Here is a 20,634-nt window from a genome sequence, read left to right as displayed (position 1 = left end):
GCCTTGAGGAGAATGCAGCAGGGAATGTAGTTCTGGGATATGTAATTGGTGTGGAAGAGAGAGAGAGAGAGAGAGAGAGAGAGAGGGGGGAATGCCAAGCTGTTTTACTCTAAGTATACACATTTTCTTTGCAGGTATTATGGTTTGGACTTTTCAGAGAGAGAGAGAGAGACGGTGGGGGGGTTAATGCAACTAGAGACGTTACTTTCATCTGAAAGTTAGTCTGCCATGTCGTTGATAGTGTGTGTGTGTGTGTGTGTGTGTGTGTGTGTGTGTGTGTGTGTGTGTGTGTGTGTGTGTGTGTGTACTAATTACCGTAATACGTCCACTGCAAGGCATTAGGGTATGTGAGGGTGGCATTGAAGGAGTGCAGGGCTGTGACAAGATGAGGTGGGAGCTGATGTCACTGAAAGAAAATTGAAGTTAAGTGACGAGGAGGAGAGGCTACGTATGGAAGAGGTAATGAAGTGAGCTACCAAGAACATAGTAGTGTGGAGATGAGGATGTTGAGTGACGAGAAGAGAAATTATTAGAGATATGTTAATAACTTGAACATGGAAGTAATTATGACGAGGACGATACTGTGGGTGATGTGAAAAGTCAATGCCGAGAGGATGTTAAAGTGTCAAGGTGTTGTAAACAGACTTAAAAATTAATTAGGGAGGATACTACTTACACCTGTAGTAAGCAAAAGTGAAGTAACATGAAGTGACATGCAAAGACGCAGATAACGTGCCCTGTTCATTACACTCATTGCACTAGAGGTGTGTCATTGCCCTCGCAGTCAGAATGTTATTACAGAACCTCACCAGAACCCAGGGTTAGTGTGTGTGTGTGTGTGTGGTGTGTGTATGTGTGTGTGTGTGTGTGTGTGTGTGTGTGTGTGTGTGTGTGTGTGTGTGTGTGTGTGTGTGTGTGTGTGTGTGTGTATGGATGGGTGGGTGTGGTTGTGGGTGTAATACTTCGTATCATTTGGGGCTAAACGTGTTCTGGGTAATTAGTTTGGATTCACATTGCTGTTCCCGATGTTTTTTTATTCATTTATTATTATTATTATTTCTATTATTATTATCATCATCATCATTATAATTATTATTTCATCGTTATTTCGTGGACTTTGTATCAAATCATGTATCCCCTGGAAAGTAACTTCAAGGACACTCAGTTCAGCGTTGCTGTTTCAGGTAAAATTGCTGGTGAATGGCGCCAGGCTGGTTATGTTACGCCACTCTGGTGGACACGAGCAGAGTGCCATGGACATTTCTCAATCTGATATATTTTTTAAAATTTTGTTATGAGCAGGTAAACTGTGCAGAAAGTTTTGTCTGATTCTGCTGGTCATTGAAAAAATTTTAATTGGTTGGTGGAAATTTTTTTTTGTTTTTTTTTTGTTCCTGTTTTCGTAACTACAGCCTACTGGCTACTCTAAGTTGCCTAACATGCCTTTTTTTTTTTTTTTTTTCGATTTTTTTATGTCACTTTGAATCGGATTTCTGCTACTTTCATTAGCTATCTTCTTGACAACTATTTCTGTACCTACCTGTTGGTGTTTAGGAACAAAATCTTTTAGGCTAACTGCTTTTAAAATTTACTTTGATATAGACTTTGATTTTCTTTTTTAAAGGGTGTTTGCCTAACTATCTATATAATTATAGCCAGACGCCTTAATACCGCGAAAGGTGGCCACAGAAAAATCGCCTCTATGTCGCCCTGTGCCCTGTCATAACGCTGCCCTCCCCCCATCTCAAACCCACTTCTCATATACCTCCTACTCCTTTCCTCCATCTCATCCTCGGTCTCCCCTCCCTCTCCTCCCCCACCACCACACTCATATACACTCTCCTCGTAAGTCTCTACTTTCCATCCTTTCCACGTGACCAAAGCACCTCTTTGTATTTCTACTGATGCTTTTTATTACATCTGCATACACACCACAACGCTCCTCCTTCACTTTCTCATTTGTCAATCTGTTTCTTCATAACTCCACATCCTCCTCTCAGATAGGGTAACAAATTTCCACTGCTATCGCTTATGACTTATGTCCTTCCAACAAGGTCAAAGCTTCGCTTCCTTGTGTTAGATGCAGTGACTTTTTACTTTCATGTTCACTTCGCTATTTCTTTTCACTGTTGTCAAAGAACCAGAAACCTCTTTCCTGTTGTACCCTTTCAAGCACTTCTTCCTCTAAAATTCCATCCTTACTCATCACATTATCCAAGTACTTAAGTGCACTCACATTTTCACTTTCCAAACCATTAATCCTCACTGAGCATTCAGTGACTTAATTTGTCTCGATGACCACAAGTTTATTGTTCCTTGCATTCACCTTTAGATTCCTATTTTACACACTCTCCCAAACTCATTGACCAAGCCCTGCACTTCCCTTTCGTCTTCTGTTAACAATTCAGTATCATCTGCAAACAACACAACAGGAAGTTTCTAAACTCTACCCTTTCTCACTGGGGCCACTCCAGCATCCTCTGCCCTACCTTATATCTCTTTTATAACCCCATTCATATACAGATTAAATAACCATGGAGACATGACACAACCCTGTTTCAATCCAACATTCAAATATAAAAATCCACTTAGCTCACCATCCGCATGCACTGCAGCCCAAGCGCTTTTATACATACTCATCATAACATTCAGCGGCTTTCCATTTACTCATTTAGTTCATACATGCTTAATAATTTCCACGTTCCTTATATATCCACTCTGCCATATGCTTTCTCCAAATCCATGAAGGCGAAGGCCGTATACAATTCTTTTCCCCTCTCTAGAAACTCTTCCACTAGACACATTAGGGTGAACATCTGACCTGCAGAAGCACATCCCTTCCTTAAGCCTCCCTATAGTTCACCAACTAATTCCACTGTTATTTCCCTTACTTTATCAGTAAGTATCCTACCATATACTTTTCCTATTACACTCAGAAAATAAATGCCCCTATGAGTACGACACACTTCCTTTTTCCCCCTTTTCCTTTGTGCAGGCAAATAAGTATAACACATTTCCAATTCTCTGAAACTCTACCTTCCTCCCAGGCCATTCAGCACATTTTCCACATCCATTCTACTACTCTCTCTCCCTTGTACTACAGTGTTTCACCACGCACTCCATCAGTTTCTGAAGCTTTCCCCATTTTGACTTTCTTCATTTCTTCCACTAATTCCGTCCTACTGATCTCTTCCCATCTCCCTTCTTCTCCCAGTCATTTCCCAGCCATTTATACTCGCGTTACATTCATTTTTTCGGTTTAACAATTTCTTAAAGTGTTGTCTCCATCTGCTCATTTTTTCTCCCTTCTCCATTAGCAATCTGCCATTTTTATCCTTCATTCCTCTGTTAGCTGTTTTATCACCCTCTCTAGCTCTCTTTACCTCCCTCCAGAGCATTTCCTTACCTTCCCTCCACTTTGCACTCAAATTCCTTCCAAACTCCTTATCCACTTTGTTTTTACACTTTTTTACTAATCTTTTTACCTCTTCTTCTCTACACAGAACTTTCTATTCCTACTCTCAACTTCCTCCATGTCTCTGCTTCCCATCCACTCACTATATGCTTCTTCTTTTGTGCCACAGCTTGTCTCGCCTCGTCATTCCACCATGCTGTTCCTTGTACCCCATTTCATCTTCTCTCTCTTCACCCCACATACCACCTCACATGCTACACAGATTTCTTAGGTGAATACCTTGCACACACCCAGTCTCCGTAACCTGTTCCAAATCATATTTACCAAATCGTTCCTCCCATTTCTGTTATATTCTGCTTCTCTTCCATCCTCTTGCAGTTCATCTACCCTCTTTGTCTAGATTTTTTCCTTCTGCCCTTCTCTCCAATTTATCTATCGCATTTGTACCCCTACTTTCAACACCACCAATTGATTGTCAGAGAGTTCACATCCCCAGCCTTTGTATGCTCTCGCATCCAACATACATCTTATTTCTCATCCACACATAAATAATCAGCCATTGCCTTCCATTCATGCAGTTTATTTATCACTCCCCATGTATTCATGTGGATCATTTTGTGCCTAAAGAGGGTATTGGCTATCACCATCCCCGTCCCCACATAAATGTCCATTACAACACTACCAATCTCTTCTACATCTGCAGGCACACCTCACTAACCAACTACTCCATCTACATCACTTACCATACTTTTCCTTCTTATCTCCAATCAAAAACACTGCCTCGCTTCTCTCAAACTCTCAATGCGTGTTTCCACAATTTTTCAAAGAACTCTTCTTTCACTCTGCTTCCATGATCTTTTGTTGGCTTGTTTACACACACAATCGACCATGCTTTTATTCCTAATTTCAATCTTACCCACACAATCCGTGAACCAACTGGTCAATACTTTATTATATTCTTCTTCCACCTCTTGCACACAAGAATACATGCTTCCTTCTTTGTCCCCTCAATCTCACCCACTCCTGCAAATATACCCCATCCATACTCCCACTCTCTCACACCCTTACCTCACCATTTGGTCTCAGTCAATCCACATGTGTCCACTTTAGCATTCTCAAGCACTTGGATAATCTCTCTCTCTCTTTCACTTCACCATTCGCACCCCTCGCATTCCACGCTGAAATCTGCACCATGTCCTTTGTCTGGTCATTGGTCGACATGTAATAGGTCAATCCTAGTCCTAGGCATTTTGCTTGTCTTTTTAGTTGTTTTCCGAGGAGACACACTAACCCTCCGCCAACCCACTTGTTGACACGTAGGGAACACGTATGATTCGGTTATATGGTTACTATAGGTTACTATAAGGTTACAGCGTATTAAGTGATTTCCTGGCCTACAGGAAAACATCTGACTTGTCACTTAGCGTACTGTATAATCACCTTGGAGTAGAGTAGCACTACCATGAGTAGGTGAATGATGGGCGTCCCCACTGACCACAGGTGTTTGTATAGTAATGTTTAAATTGTATGGCTCGGAGTATCTGCTGAAGAGTAATTATTTTACCCGGAAACCTCGCAATTTCATAATTTCTGTTTCACACAGAAAATTATATTATTTTCCATCCTTGTAGATGTGTCATATGAAACTACTGTACATTTTGTATGTTAAGAGACTCAATACTTTTTGTAAGATTGTAAATAGCGTTATTATATCACTGGCCATTATTATCATTATTTTTTTAAAGAGCGCATTGCTTAGTGTCGTACAGGGTATTCACAGTGTGTGTGTGGGGAGGGGAGGGAGGGCACTGATTTAACAAAACGGAAAAAAGGATGAAGAATTACTTTCAGAGAGGAATAAAAATGAAGGAGGGAAGAATGAAAGGAAGAAAAGATCGGTAGAGAGAAGTATTGGAATCTCTCTCTCTCTCTCTCTCTCTCTCACACACACACACACACACACACACACACACACACACACACACACACCAGTCTCCTCCCCCCCCCACACACACACCAGTTTCCTCCCACCCACCCCTTCACACTCACCAGTCTTCCACACACAGTGATACTCTTCCATTCTTCACGCGTTCACTTGCGTTTCTCTCTATTTTGCTTCTGTTTGTTTATATTGTTTAACTTAAAAGTTGTGTGATTTTATCTTAAGGATTTTATGTTCTATTACCTCAACTTTAATTGCATGTATAATGATGTTTCTTATAGTTATTTTAAAACTGGATTTTATTTCAGTTCTTTCTTTGTGTGTTCTTTTCATCTTTTGAGTTTTTTCTCTTGGTTCTGGTGATGAACTTGTTGTCGAATGATTAAATTTGTGTTTTTATTCGTTCCTTGGATGGGTTTATTTAGAATTTCCTGCATTCTCACTTATTCACTTTGTAAACTCGCTTGATTCATTTTTTGTTTCTCATTCGTACCTACTATTTTCAAATCTATTTATATTTTCATTTTTCAAATATACCATATGTTCTTGTAATTTCCTCTTTAATTTCATTTCCTCAAATTGTCATCTCCCCTTTCCAAACTTTCCAGTAGTCATTATATATTTCTTCCCCTCATCCCCTTAATTTTCACCAAAGACATTTTGTTTCCACCTAACACTCATATCCCTGTCACTCACTTCGGAGGAAAAGTTGCAGCGACTGGTAGCCGAGTTGCAAGGATCATGTGAGAGAAGAGATTTGAAGATAAATGCTAAGAAGACTGAGGTCATGGGAATAACGAAGAGAAGAGAGAGGATGAGAGTAACAGTGGATGCCAGAGGGAAACAAATAAGGAAAGTAGTAAGTAATACTTAAGGAGTCTAATATCAGAGGATCCAGACTGTGAAAAGGAAATAAAAAGAAAGATTTGAACGGTAAAAACAACTTTTGGAAAAGTAAAGAAGATTTTTAATCAATATATGTATGGGCATGAGGATAAGAATAAGGATGTTAAAATGTTTTGTGTGATCAGCTTTATGTCTGGATACGAAGCATGGACTATAAAGAACATGAAAAAGAGGACAGAAGCCGTGGAAATATGTTTTTTACGAAGAATGTTGAGATTTCCTTGGACAGCTTGAGTGAAAAATGAGGAATTATTGAGAACGGCAGGAATGGGAAGAGAGATTATGAAATGCATAAGGAGGGGGCAGGTGAAGTTTGTTGGAAACACACCTAGAGCTAAGAGGCTTGAGGGCAACTGTTTTGCTGGGAAGAGTGGAGGGATCAAGAGCAATGAGCAGGCAGAGAATGAAGTTTATGGACAGTCTCTTGGATTATACTGGCGGAGGACGGAGAGTGGCAGACCTGACCAGAGTGGAGGAGGAAAAGGATAGATGGCGCTCCATTGTCGACGCCACTTGAATAGCACTCTGGTAACAGTAAACTCACTCACTGATCTTTCCCATACTTATTTTCTTACCGTCTCCATCTACTCGTAAACTGCTTCTCATCATCTCATTTCCTTGCTACTCATCTCCAGTCCTTTCTCTCCTCGTCTCTTCGTTCCCCTTTCATGAGATCTTCATCCAGAAGTCCTTCTTGCTACAAGTGTGACCATAATTCTATCCTCATTGTCCTGTTTACCATTTTCTTCATATATTTTTTTCGTTCAGTATATTCTTCTCTTCACTCATTCTTTCCTTCGTTCTCTCATGCGCTCTCCTTCTCTTGATTTTTCCTCCTATATATCTTTTTTTGTTTCTCTGCCCTCATACTCCTAATATTTTTTCCTCATCCCCCGCCCTCCGTCCCTTCTTCACTCCGTAATATACCCTATACCTCTCCCCATTACCCCCACTCCTTCTCTCCCCTCATCTAATATTCTCCTACCTCACCTCACTTTCTTTCTCTCTTTCCTCTTTTCCCTCCAGTCTTTCCTACCTTTCTCTTGCTATTAATGTTTACCTACTTTCAACTGACCTCTCTCATCCCTTAACTTTTTCTTCCTCATCTCTCTATTGCTTCCTCTCCTCCCATTACTTCTCCCTTTCATGTGTCCTCATCCCTCCTTCCCGCTTCTCCTCCCTTCTTCTTTGTCCCTCTCTTCCATCTCTTTTTTCCTCTCCTTCCTTTCTTCTCCTGTGTTCCTTTTCTTCTGATTTTTTTTAACCTTTCGAAAAGAAGGCCATAACCCCTAGCTGGTGTGCGTGTGTGTGTGTGTTGTGTGTGTGTGTGTGTGTGTGTGTGTGTGTGTGTGTGTGTGTGTGTGTGTGTGTGTCTGAGATAGAGAGAGAGAGAGAGAGAGTGTGTGTGTGTGTCTGAGATAGAGAGAGAGAGAGAGAGAGAGAGAGAGAGAGAGTGTGTGTGTGTGTGTGTGTGTGTGTGTGTCTGAGATAGAGAGAGAGAGAGAGAGAGAGAGAGAGAGAGAGAGAGAGTGTGTGTGTGTGTGTGTGTGTGTGTGTGTGTGTGTGTGTGTAATCAAAGGGGTCCTGGGCAAAGAGGGGGAATTAAAGAAAGTGGTACTTAAAGAACATAAATTTAAAAATGCGTTTTATTGCGCAAAGCGTAACGAAAACCTAACAAACAGAAAACATGAGCGTTTAGGAACAGAGAGAAAGAGAGAGAGAGAGAGAAAGTGAGAGATTCCCTCCCCCATCCCTGCTTCTTCCGCACCTGCTTTTCTATCTTTCCTCTTTTCACTCCATTCCTATGCCAACTCTAATCAAGGGAACAGTAATTCTGTCTGCTTCCCTCATGTCTTTGTGTGCGTTTGTAAGTAATCCCTGTACTATCCGGACGTCCACTATCCAGGCTCCCAACATACTGGACATTTTGGTCCCAGGACACAGTAATCCCAAAATTGTCCCCCAAACGCAAAAAATTGCCCCAAAATCCAACTTTTTTTTCCCCTGTAATTTGAACTCGGTGCTGACCAGCTGTGTTTTGGTGCATAGTTCTGCCGACTTCTGCTAGAGTGCCCCTGCATCCTCTCCACTTCCCGCCGATCGTTTGTCGTGAGTGCACGCTCGTCACCATGGCAGCCCACATACTCGCATTTGTGGTGGTGCCCTACCTCCTGCAGGCTCTGCTGTTCCTTTCCTGCCTTTTCTTCGTGTGTGTGATGATTGCCCTGCCGCCTGAGATGAGGAAGCGAGTGGTTCTGACTCTGGAGAAGAAGAGAGAGATACTGGACAAGGTGGACGTGGGATGGTCAGCCTCATGCATCCTCCATGAATTCAATCTGGCCTGCTCTACATTGTCTGATATCAAGAGATCCCGGGACAAACTCATGCAGTACACGGCTGACTTCTTATCGAAGAACAAACGCAACGTGGAGAGGAAGATAATATTTACTCCCCAGTATGCAGAAATCAACCACTCCACGATGATTTGGTATCATCAACAACGTGCTGCTGGTGTGCTGGTGTGTGGCATGGAGTTGAAGGCTGCTGCAAGGTTACACGACACCCCAGACTTCAAAGCATCCGAGGGTTGGCTCTTCGTTTTCAAGTTATGGCATGGACTTACCAACTGAAAGGCCTATGACAAAGCTCTGGAGGCCAATGAGGAGGGAGTAGAGGAGTTTCGGCAGAAGGTGAAGGGCTTGATCGACAGGGAGGGCCTCACTCTCAGTCAAGTCTACAATGCTGATGAAACTGGTCTATTTCTATCGCTCTTTGCCAACGAACACTCTAGCCGAGGATACGGAGAAGCATGTACCTGGACACAGGCTCTGCAAGCAACGGTTATCTGCTTTGTGTTGTGCCAGTGCTAATGGCATGCACCAGCTCAAGCCCGTTATTGTTGGCCATGCAAAGCAGCCTCGATGTCTTCATGGGGTGATGGATATCCTTCCTGTCGTTTGGTACCATTCTGTGAAGGCTTGGTTCATAGCCAAGATCTTCAAAGACTGGTTCCACTGCCATTTCGTCAAGGAGGTCATCCATTACCAGACGCAAAAACTGGGAATCCCACGCGACAAGCTAAAGGCCATCCTTCTCTTGGACAATGCACCTGCGCATCCATCTGACAAGGTCTTGGTGGCTGAGAATGGCTGCATTAGGTGCATGTTTTTGCCACCTAATTCGACTTCTCTCATCCAACCAATGGATCAAAGATTGATCATGGCAACGAAGAGGCTGTACTGTAGGAAGTTCCTGGACGAGGTGATGGTTGTTCTAGAGGACGAGGATGAACGCAGGGAGGGATGGGACACGCAAGGCCAGCGGACTTTGGAAAACCTTCGCCACTACAACATTAAGTCTGCCATTTACTACTGGGCCAGTGCATGGAAGGAAGTCCCTGTCAAGACTCTGTAAAATGGTTGGTCTCATCTGCTGCTCGGAGCCAATGTGGTGCACGATTTTCTAGGTTTTGATGTGGATGACTTCCATGCATGTCTTCATGCGCATGGCGATGATGTTGATGTGGACAAAGCGCGTGAGTGGTTGGATGACGACGAGGGCGATCCTGGGTATCAGATTATGTCTGATATCGAGACTGCATCTTCAGTTCCAGGTACAAGTATCCAGCTTGAAGATTCCAACGAGGAAAGCGATGATGATGCGGACTCATCTCAGCATGCCACTACTCCAACCATCCCTAAGCTGAGCGCACTCTGGGAGAACGTAAAGTTCGTTCTCGACTACCTGGAACATCCGGACTGCAGCAGGGAGATGGAAGTGTGTGCTTTCAGGCAGCACATCATTAATTGCCAAAATCATCGTTCCTTGCGTCAATCAATGATTGACACTTTTTTCAGACCCGTGACCCCCGCTGTGCCCAGCCCTGGCTCCACACCACTGCCTCCCCAAGACAGGCCTCCATCCTCCGAGTCACAGCCCAGCACATCAGGCACAGTGGAGTCACCACAGGACATGAGTTTGCGCCAGTCTTCAGAGTCGTCTGCAGTACATCGCCTTGTCCCAGCAACGCCCCCTAGGCCACCTGCATCAGCTACTCTCAGACTCTGACAGTGAATAAACAGCAAGAACTCGCCACTAGACCACACAGGTATTTACAGTGTTGTGCAGTGAAAAGAACAGTGTGCAGTGTTAAGAAATTAGAATTCTGAGTGCAAAGACCTAAATGCAGAGTGGAACACTGATTTCATGAATGTACAATGGAGTACAAATAAGAACAGAGTGTGATGTGTTAAGAAATTAGAATTCTGGGTGCAAAGACCTAAGTACAGAGTGCAACACTAATTTCATTAAGGTACAGTGCAGCGCAAGTACGAACTGAGTGCGCAGTGTTAAGAAAATAGAATTCAGAGTGCAAATGACTAAGTTCAGTGCAGGACATGATTACTGCAGGTGCTTCAGGTACACCTTCTTACTGTCAGAGTCTGAGAGGAGGTGGGTTATTCACTGAGACTACCATGGACTTGTAAGTACCCAGAATGTTTCATATGATACTGTATTTTCCAAACTTACCTCTAAAACCTCATTCTCTGGTTCCTTTGCATTTATTTCACTTTTTTATGTCCCTTATTGGTGTGAATAGGGTTTTAGGTGCCCTGCATGTCCAGGAGGGAGTTATGTAGATGTTTTTTCTGAGTTAGGCTAGGTTAGGGTCTATAAATACCAGTCCAAGAGCCATGGACTTGTAATTACCCAGAATGTTTCATATTGTATTTTCCATACTTACCTCTAAAACCTCATTCTCTGGTTCCTTTGCATTTATTTCACTCTTTTGTGTCTCTTACTGATGTGAATAGTGTCTTAAATAGGTGCTATACATGTCCGGTAGAGTTATGTAGGTGTTTTTCTGGGTTAGGCTAGGTTAAGGTCCATAAGTACCAGTCCAGGAGGCAGGGGCCCACTTTCTGGACAGACCCACTTTCTGGACATGCCTTTGGCTCTATTACATCGGATAGTGGAGGGATTCTATTTATGGAAATTAGTGCTGGCGAAAAATTGTTTAATATCTGGCTGGCTGATATAATATGAGGTATCTGCAGAGTAAGAAAAAAAAAATAATAAAAGAGAGCATTAAAAAAATATATTTGTTTCATTCTGGTTAGATTTAACACTGAGGCAATGATGTGGTGTGAAACATAAAGTCATTTCCTATCTCTCATTTTGGACGTATATCATGACGTATGACTCCAGCTAACACCATTACTTGCATTCTTACCAGGCCTGCTGTTCTAATTACACCGACCAAAGAAAAAGTGTGGTTCTCTCTTTCTCTCTCTCTCTCTCTCTCTCTCTCTCTCTCTCTCTCTCTCTCTCTCTCTCTCTCTCTCTCTCTCATTTCAGCAGTCACCGGTAAAGTCTAAAGGTGAATATTGACACAAGCTATGTATTATTCATAATTAATTTTCATACTGTGAGTGAAAAGGAATGTTATGTTAAAGAAATGCTGAGGCAGACCACAGTTAGTTAGTGAAGTACTGGCATATTGTGTTTGAGGGAGAGAAGGCATAGTGACAGGATGAGAGAGAGAGAGAGAGAGAGAGAGAGAGAGAGAGAGAGACTTAAGTATCTCTTAGAAGTTACTGATGCCTAATACCATTATGAATAATAGTTAAGTATTTGGTATGTCATTTTACCCCAGCATACTGAGAACAGGACAGGCAGCAGCACAAATAAATGCTGTTGCTAACTGACCATAACAATTAGGGTTCATATAAATGGCGTTATTATTTGGCCCCAAAAGCAACAGAGGTGGATTTGGCGGACTGGTTAACATTTACGAGTATATAACTGTGTATATATTGCAGTAGCTCTGTGTGTGTGTGTGTGTGTGTGTGTGTGTGTGTGTGTCTTACCTAATTGTACTTACCTACTGTAATTGTATATTTACAGGAATGAGTCAAGCTCGTAATGTCCCGTTTTTTAAACCATATTTATCGTACATATCCTTAAATTTGTGTATTGTTTTGGCACAGTATTTCATTCGGTAGTGCATTCCACTGATCAATTGCTCTGTTTCGGAAACTAAATTTCCTTACGTCTTTATCACCTCTCTTTTTATGCAGTTTTTTGCAGTGTCCTCTTGCTGATGCATCCCCATAGGTTAAGTAATCATTTATGTCTATTTTCTCCTTCCCTGATATGCATTTATATAACATAATCATGTCACTTCTTTTCCTTCTCTCCTGTAGTGTTGGTAGATTCAGTTTATTTAGTCTTTCTTCGTAGCTTAGATCCCTTAAGCTTGGTACTCATCTTGTAGCGGCCCTTTGAACTTTTTCAATCTTGTCTATGTGTTTTTTGAGATGAGGACTCCAGACTACTGATGCATACTCCAGGGTTGGTCTGATGAATGATGTTATTATCTTTCTAAGCATGTCTTCATTTATGTATGTGAATGCTATTCTCATATTTGCAAGCGGTGTATACATGTTCCGTACCTTCTCACTGATGTGGTCAGCCGGAGATAGTCTGTTGTTGATAATCACACCTAGGTCCTTCTCTCTTTCTGTTGTGTGTAGGGATTTATTTCCTAACTTATAATTCCAATCAGGTCTTTTTCCACTTTTACCAAACTTGATTACATGACTCTTGTCCACACTGAATTCCATTTGCCATATATTACTCCATTCATGTAGTTTATTTAATTCTTCTTGTAGCTCTTTACAAGAGTCTGTGTTAGTAATTTTCCTTTGTATATTTGCATCATCTGCAAACATATTTAGATAGCTTTCATTTCCAGTGTTACTGTCTGTATCATTTATATACACTAAAAACATGATTGGTGCCAGCACTGAGCCCTGTGGAACTCCGCTAGTCATGTCTCTCTATGATGAGTAATTTCCCCTTAGCACTGTTCTCATTTCTCTTCTTATGAGAAAATCTTGCATCCAACAATACAGTTTGCTTCGAATTCCTCCTTGATGGGACAGTTTCCATAAAAGTCTTTGTTGTGGTACTCTGTCAAATGTTTTCTTGATATCTAGATACTGTCCACCCATCCTTCTCTTTCCTGTAATGTGTCTGTTACTTTGTAATAGTAGCTCAACAGATTAGTAACACATGATTTTCCTTTTCTGAAACCAAGCTGTCTTTCTGTTATCATATTGTGTTCTTCTAGATGATTTACCCAAGCTTTTCTTATAAGCTTTTCTAATACCCTGCTTACAACACAGGTTACTAATACTGGTCGGTAGTTGAGTGAATTTTGTCTATTCCCTTTCTTGAATAAGGGAACAATGTTTGTTTTCTTCCAAATATCAGGTAGTTTACCTTGTCTCAAGGATTTCTTGAAAATTATAGATAATGGTTTACTTAACTCCTTTGCACATTCATGTAGCACCCAACATGAAATTTCATCAGGACCATTTGCTTTTCCTTTGTCTAATTTACTTAACTCCTCCTGTATTACTTTTTCAGATATTTGTATATCTGGTAGTATGTGTGGGCATGCATGTTCCACATAGTCCCTCTCAAAATTTTTTTCTTCTGTAAAAACTGATTGGAAATTCTTATTTAGTGCTTCACAAATACGTTGAGTACACCGCTTCCCGTCCGATCAGCAAAGTTAAGCAACGCTGGGTCTGGTTAGTACTTGGATGGGTGACCGCCTGGGAACACCAGATGCTGTTGACATCCCTACGTGTCAAGTGGGGTTGGTGGAGGATTAGTGCCCCTCCCTGTAAAACAATTAACTCTAAGCCGTTGCCCACCCCGTTTGGAATACATGGCGTCTGGCAATGAATGAATGAATGAAACAAATATTCTTCTCTTGTGTATAGGTGATTCCCTCGTCCTTAATGGATTGTATTTTATCTTTTACTTTGGTTTTGCTTCTGATGTAACTGTAAAATAGCTTCGGCTGATCACTGCTTTTATTTATGATATTCTCCTCAAACTGTTTTTGGGCTTCCCTCCTTATTCTTGTATAATCTTTTCTTGCCTGTTTATAGTTGTTATATGCCCTTTCACTATTGTGTCTTCTGTATCTATTCCACAACAAATTATCTTTTTTCTTTTGATTTTTTACATTCTGTATTGAACAATTTCTTTATTTTCTTTTCTGCTTCTTTGTGCAGTGGGATGTACTTCTGGACTCCTATTTCATAAAGTTCACAGAATTTTATATATATAGCATTTTAATCTTGTCCTCTAAGCTCCTTTTCATCCAATTTCTGAAAAGTACTTCTTTAGGTCATGATAGTTTCCCTGTTTATAGTTTAGGCTCTTTTTGTAACTTTCATTGCTGTTAACTATGTCATATGCAATCCTAAAGTTGCAATTTAGTACTGCATGGTCGCTTTTGGCGAATGGAGGGTGATATATTAAATTTTTAATATGGTTTTCTTGCCTTGTAAATATAAGATCTAGCATTGAGGGTACATCGAGTCCTCTTTTTCTGGTGCTTTCCCTTACATGTTGCGTTAGGAAAAACTCCTGCACGAGATCCAGGAGCTTTTGGTCCCAACAGCTTTCTTGGCTTATTATATGTAGAGTATTCCAATTTATATTTGTATTAAAATCTCCAGTTAGTATTATTCTTTCCGATTTCTCTTCCATTCTATGTAGTAATGCTCTTAAACTCTGAACTGTACTCTCCGCCAGGTCCTCATTGTCACGAATTGGCGTGAGCATGTTAATAAATTCGTCACATTCTTCATCAGTGGAAAAACCATGAATTCTAGTGGGATTCCCACTGTTTATCACTCAATTTAACCATCCTCGTATTCAACCGATCAGGAGTGTTTTCAGAACAATTTTCACTGTTTCATAAGTGATTGTCATTGCATGCAGCATTGGCGCCTTCGCTGAGTGATTTATTGTATGTGTTGCTCACTTTGTTTTTGCTGACCGTTGAACCAAGCACGGCCATCTCTCGCCCCCTTCCATAGTTCGAACTTAGTCAGGCTTAGAGCGTCATGAGAGAAGGTTCGTGTACAGCGAGTTCCTGCAATCTCCACCTAGACGATGAATCGGCGAGAGGTTTAGCATGTGCAGCGTCCGTCCTATGCACCGATACCCAGTTTCCGCTTAGCCCACTCCACTGACCAGTATTTCTTTTCGTTTTTCCTAGGTTTAAGGGTTAGCGTTTGAATGAACGAGTGAGTGTATTCTCCTTGTTATTTTGAACTCGTTTTGAGACTCATGTAACATAAATTTATTTCATTGTAATTAATAAATTTACAGTTCCTTTTCTTTGAGCTTGATGTAATGAAAACTCGTGTTTTATTTCTCCACATTAAGCTTATTCAAGTTGCCGTTCCTAGTTTGCATAAGCACTTAGCATTATTCATAACTGGTACTTAAGCCAGTCCTTTTGTATTAAGCTTAAATCCGTTGTGCCAACCAGGAGTTAACCCGTCACGTCCCGAGGTTTTCCGCACCTCCTGCATCCCCCAGTCCCGAGGTATTTTCGAAAAAAAAAATTTTGGCTAAAACCTTCGCTTTTGGTGAGAAACATCGAAAATTCATAGAGAAATCACTCACCTGAGGTTTAAAATACCCAGTCCAGGTAGGAGTTCCTCCTTACCTGACTGGGTTTTCTAACATGCTGGCACCAAAGAAAACGAGTTCTATGGGAGGGTAACTATTTTATCCATTCATAAATGGTATTTATTTATTTACTTGGTACGAATGTATATGTAGTATGAGAGTATGTTGGTTTTCAAGCAGTAATAAAGGCATTATAAGCATTGTTTCACTCACTAACTAATCACCATACCTGACCTTTTTTTGCCACATTACCTGATCATTATTTCTGGCTGTTTCTTCTTCTAATGCTATGTAAACATTGTCCTCCACATTGTCATCGATTGGGGAATCACTCTGGCCCTGAATATCTTTACTAGCCAGGTCACTGGTAACAGGTCCTTTGCCAAGACAATGGTGTGAAGGGGGGAGGGGGAAGGTTATGCGGTGTAAGGCATTGTCCCTGCTTGGCATCTTGTAGAGGAATAGAGGAAGGTTTCCCGTGTATACATACGAAAAATCATGTGCGAAAATTGAAAATTGTGCAAATTAGGGACCTTGCAATTGCACGACGTACTGGTACGTCGCCGGGACTGGCAAATGCAAATTGTTGCAACGTACCCATACATTGACGAGACGGGGTGGGTTAATGCACCGGCAAGAACTTGTTTATTACTCTTCGTATTAGTTATTAATTGTCAGGGGTGGAGTCACTTTCTCGAGAGGCTAACAGTACTACAAACAGCACTCGTGAGTAATTAGTCTCTGCTGTGTACTGTTGAGAAAGTTTATAAATTCTCATCCTTAGAGAATCGGCAAAGTAAGCCAGTGTAAAGTAAAACTTTCTGCTCGATTTCACAAGTCAATTCATTGTCTCTATTTTCAAGCAGAACACATAACCTTTATTTAATATACTAATTCACAAAAACCCCGTGACACTCATATTCGACTCTTTTCCATGTGTTTGATCTAGGTGGCATGTACAAATTGGCTACAATTACTTTCCCTTCAGATGTATTGATCTCTACTGCAATCAGTTCTACTTGTGAGTGTATATCTACTTCTATTTCATTGACTTTTAGATGTTTCTTAGTTAATATTATAATCCTCCTCCTTTTTTAAAGTTCCTATCTCTTCTCCATATTTTGTATTCCTCAAAGTTTAGGAAGTTATTTGATATCCTTGGTGTTAATTTTGTTTCAGTTAGGCATATTATATGTGGTTCATTTTCTCTGATATAATCGTTCATCTCTAATAATTTAGATACCATTCCATCCACATTTGAGTACATCAACTTAATCATCTTTTTTATATACTTGTCATGACTTGCTTCTACTACCTTCCTCCTATTTATTCCCTTCTGTTTGTGTACCACTTTCGTACCTGCAATCCAATTATCTTGTAAAAAAAAATGTATTCTTCTCCTCTGATCTTCCCTCGTTTTTTGGTTTTGCTTCATCCCTCTTCTCTTTTGGTAATTCCAATTCCCCTTGTGTTAGGCATCTTTTTATCCATACATTTTTGAACTCCTCTTTTTCCATAAGAGTCTTTGCATTTTTTATTATCTCCTCCACAGTGTTTACACTCTGGAAGGTTACCTTTAGGGGTCTTGACTTGCTTCTCTCTTATTTCCCTAACCTTTTATGTTCCTTTATGTCTTTACTACAGATTTCCTCTGATACTTCTTTCAATATGCTCATTACATTTGCCATCTCCTTTTGAGATCTTGTTTCTTACTTCTTCCTCTTCAATACCAATGTGTGTGTGTGTGTGTGTGTGTGTGTGTGTGTGTGTGTGTGTGTGACAGATTTAGACAGGATCAACCAGGAAGCTGAGTTAAGTTAGTTTGTAAGACTAAAGAGGTGGAGTGATTGGGGGATGGGGTCAGAGGATTTTAGTACCACAGCTTTAAAGTCTTTCACTGCCTGTCGTCTGTCTGAGCGGACTTCTTCACGGATATTTGATGGTAGTTCCTTTGCCTGAGAGAGAAAAAGAGCGAGAGAAAGACGGGGGGGGAGGGGATCAGAGTCATGCAGCCTTTCTTGTGTTGTCTTGTGAAAATCAGTCAGAATAAAGTTGAAGTCAGTACCTATCACACTATCATCCTAGTGAGATATAACTGATAGAATGTGAGGTGGTGTGTGAGATAGAGCCATTTCCTGTATCACAGTGGACGTAAGTCGTGACTTATGACTGCAACCAACACCATTACTTATATCATTACTAGGCCTGATGTTTTACTGACTACACTCAACAGGTTCTTGTACTCTCTCTCTCTCTCTCTCTCTCTCTCTCTCTCTCTCTCTCTCCCTGCCTTTCCACTCATTTCATATATATATATTATTTTTCCCCCTCCTTTTTTTTCTCTGTTGTCTATTTTCCTTCTCCCATCACAAACTTCTTCAAGCTGTTGATTTTTCCTCCACCACCGTCCCTCCTTCATTCCACTTCTCACTTTTCCTTCCATCCTCCTCCCATTCCTTAGCCTCCTTCACTCTCCTTCCCCCATCTCTCTCGGCACCTCATTACCATCAGCCACTTTGGTAAAAACAAAAGAAAAGGAAAAACTTAAGCAGGCTCTCCAACGTCCCCTCTTGCCCTCCTTCTCTTCCCTCTTCCATTTCTCACTTCTTCCCATATCTTTTTCATATTTTTTCCCCAACTTCTTTTCCTTAGGTATTGTTATTTTTTATCTTTATGCTGTACTTATTTCCTTCTCTGTAATAAATTATATTTGTTGTTTTCTACTTTTATTTTCATCTTTCTTCTTTTCTCTCCTTCATTTTCAGTTCGCACCTTCTGTTCCTAATTAATAAGACATTTGACTGCTTAATATCTAATATACTCATTTGACATGCAGGATCGAATATGCTCCAATGTTGGATATACTGTAAAGGAACTAAATAATAGACCCAAGGTGAAAGCGAACCGTACAAAGCATTTTTGTGTGAGTTTATGGACCATATAATAATAAGAGAAAGAAGATAAAGCCAGAAGATAGAATGAGGAAGATAAGATAAAAAGGGCAGTAAAGGTGAAATTGTGTGTGTGTGACTATTTACCAGAGTACCTAATAACATCCCAAGTATTTAGTTCAGGAGCTATGTTGTGGTGTTGTGAAGTTTGGTGTGGTGTGGTGAGGTGCGTGGTGGTGGTGTGTGGAGTGGTGAGGTGCGTGGTGGTGGTGTGTGGAGTGGTGTGGTGTGATGTGCGTTCGGGTGTGATGGTATGGTGTTTTGAGGTGTGGTGTGGTGTGGTGTGGTACTTGATTATAATGAGGGGGCAAGAGAAGGAAGAAGGGTAGTACCTTGCAGGATGAAGTTCATATTTCTTAATGTAAAGCATAAATACAATAGTTTTGTGGTGCGATGATGTGAGTGTGAGGAGCTGGAAGGTTATACGAGTACGTGTTTATCTTGCCACAGTTGTGATGTATTGAGTGTGAGGAGGAAGAAGGTTGTAATGTGTTTTTCTGGCTCCAGATTGTGTTGTAGAGTAATGTGTGTGAGGAGGTGGAAGGTTATAATGTGTATTTCTTGCTTCTGTTGTGTTGTACTGATTATGAGGAGGTGGAAGGTTTTAATGTGTTTACCTTGCTGCAGTTGTCTTGTATTGATTGTGAGGAGGTGGAAGATTTTTGATAAGGCTTTGTTGTTTTCATTGTTTGTACAGTTTTAGTTCTTAAATAAAATGTAACGTATGATATTTGCCTAAGCAGTTAGTATATGTTTGTACATCCCAGCTTAATGCCCGAGGATTGATATTTATGTAGATAATCTACAGGTTGTGGTTGTAATGTATACACACACACACACACACACACACACACACACACACACACACACACACACACACAAACACACACACACACACACACACACACACACACACACACACACACACACACACACACACACACACACACACATACAGAGAGAGAGAGAGAGAGAGAGAGAGAGAGAGAGTGGCTTGTCCTTGATATCATGAAACGAGAAGATAAAGTGCAGTGAGTTTGTCATTATCTGGAATTTCATTCCAATAAAAGCCTTAATGCAGAGTTGAAAAGGATCTATGATTAAAGATTAATATATCATGGTTCAGAGCCATTACGGTGGTAACGAGGAGAGGGAGTGGCCAGTGGTGCCGTCGAGGGACTTAAAAAGGTCATTTGGGTGAGGAGGTACTTATTTATAAGAGACATTAACCTCTTTATCTTCCTGCTTATTACTCATATTTCTGGATCCTGCCAAACTCGTGAAATTAACCTTAGTTGGTTCACGGTGATGATGATGATGATAATAATGATGATAAAGGTGCAATAGCTGGTGACATCCACGGATGGATGTAGTAGCAAAAATTAATCAGACTTTGACTTGGCCAGTTTTGACAAACCTATCCTTGGTTCTTACAGATTTATTTTTTGCTCAACGTAGAGAGGATTTCTATCGGTAATGGGGTTGCTTAAGTCTGTATCTAACCCCTCCAGATTCAAAAGTCTCTCCAAAGGTGAATAAAATCGTCTGAGAATAAAACAAGAGCATACCATCGTAGTGAAGGGGGTTTAAAACTTGCTTGCTGTAAGGCAGAAAATGTTAATACAAGTAAACATAGTTTAAAATACCCACATGGGGGAGGCGGTTGCTCAGTCGGTAGAGAGGTGGCCTGCAGTCCTACCGGATCCTGGTTCAAATCCCGGCTGGAGCAGGGAACAGTTTAAGGAGTTGAATTTCTAAAAAATCAGACTCTACTGATCTACCAGAAGACCCGCCGACATGTCGAATAAATACCTCCTCTAATACCAATACACCAGTCACGAATGAGACAGCCTTAGCATGTATTCAATATGGACGGTGGGTGTTAACGCCGAAGTGGTGACATGTAGAGGTGT

The 20,634-nt window shown here is 40.9% G+C and overlaps 1 pseudogene; it reads left to right on the top strand.

Annotated features, from left to right (window-relative positions):
• The first annotated feature begins 13,791 nt into the window (after nucleotides 1-13,791).
• LOC145391279 (5S ribosomal RNA) lies at nucleotides 13,792-13,913 on the top strand (annotated as a pseudogene).
• Nucleotides 13,914-20,634: the final 6,721 nt, after the last annotated feature.

The sequence above is a fragment of the Coenobita brevimanus genome, chromosome 17 (genome assembly GCF_032717465.1).
Source record: "Coenobita brevimanus isolate Jiangsu-jjx chromosome 17, ASM3271746v2, whole genome shotgun sequence".
Classification (NCBI taxonomy): domain Eukaryota; kingdom Metazoa; phylum Arthropoda; class Malacostraca; order Decapoda; family Coenobitidae; genus Coenobita; species Coenobita brevimanus.
The sequence above is the reverse complement of the archived record's forward strand: the minus strand, read 5'-3'. Positions and strand labels throughout refer to the sequence as shown.